General features: G+C 39.6%; 1 pseudogene; it reads right to left on the reverse strand.

Moving 5' to 3' along the window:
* Positions 1 to 790: 790 nt before the first annotated feature.
* LOC145504635 (GTP-binding nuclear protein Ran-like) lies at positions 791 to 1,170 on the reverse strand (annotated as a pseudogene).
* Between the last annotated feature and the right edge of the window lie 221 nt (positions 1,171 to 1,391).

Genomic DNA, 1,391 nt, shown 5'->3' on the forward strand with positions numbered 1-1,391 from the left:
AGGTCCTGATCAGTGATGCCTATTGCCACCAATTACCATTGACAGAGAGGCATCGTAAGCTTTAGAGGTAACTTTTATCAAATATCCAGAAATTCCTACCTATTTTTTTTTATTTGTTTTTGTTTCAAATGAGTTCTTTGGCTTTGGCAGGCAGGAGGGATGGTGATGGTAAGGATAAGGAACTATTCAAAATCAAATTTGTGTAGGCTGGCAAACATACTGTTGTTGGCTTCCCATCTGTTATAACAAAATTATAGGAATTGCTGATTAAACAAATATTTTCCCTTTCAGGTTTGCAGTTAAAAGATGAAGCGGCTCCAATTGTGTCAAGCAGCTGGTTTTAGTTTAGTGGGAGTTCCCCTTCTGCTTGTTTATATTGATAAGGAGTCTTAGATGCTAAGTGTTTGTGGTATAATACATATAGCATTCTTCTCATTTATTCGAAATACAACTTTATTCTATTCTAAATGAAAAGGAATGGGAATGACAGTAACTAACAAGATTCTACCTCTCAATATTGTCATGTGGCTATAGCAGTGTTATATTTGAAACTCAAGGAGAAAAACAACTGTGTTCCAAAACACCTAAATATGCAGGTCCAAAATAAAGGAAGGTATTTTTTTTTAACTGCCACATTCACTGTGAAGTCCATCCATCTCCTTCAGCATCCAAAGATTAAGCATATGTCCTGCTTAGCTATATAATAAAGTAGCAAACATGCTGTCCACGAACATCACAGGACAGTTGCCTATGAACTAGACTTGTGACACTGGGCCCCAGCTTCACTTTCTCACAGGTTATCATCTTCATCTGGGAGAGCAGTCGTCTGAGTGACCTCTAAATTGTGCTCGTACTGTGCTGCCAAGGCTGGGTCCATGACCGTTTCTGGTGGGGGCAAGAGCAGGCAAGGCAACAAGCTCCAAGTTAGGGTCTCTGATCAGCTTTCTAGCAAGACAGAGGAAGGGCGTTTCCAAGTTGTAGTTACTTTTGGCAACAATGTCATAATACTGAAGAGTCTTCTTTGGTGGAAGACTTTGCCTTAACCTTTCCATCCTTAATATCCACCTTGTTCTCATACAACACAATAGGTGTGTTCTCACATACTGGTACCAGATCTTTATGCCAGTTAGACACATTCTTCTAAGCAACTCTTGATGTTACATCAAACATTATAATGGAACACTGAACTTGTATATAATAGCCATCTCCCAGTCCAGCAAATTTCTCCTGATCGACTGTATCCTATGCATTGAACTTAACAGGTCCTCTGTTGGTATGGAACACATGAGGATGGACCTCAACACCTGAAGTGGCTACATACTTCTTCTCAAGTTCACCAGTCAGATGACATTTCAAGAATGTAGTTTTTCCAGTACCACTATCACCAACCA

This window comes from Giraffa tippelskirchi, chromosome 5 (assembly GCF_054371585.1).
Source record: "Giraffa tippelskirchi isolate mGirTip1 chromosome 5, T2T-mGirTip1v1.2.pri, whole genome shotgun sequence".
NCBI lineage: Eukaryota > Metazoa > Chordata > Mammalia > Artiodactyla > Giraffidae > Giraffa > Giraffa tippelskirchi.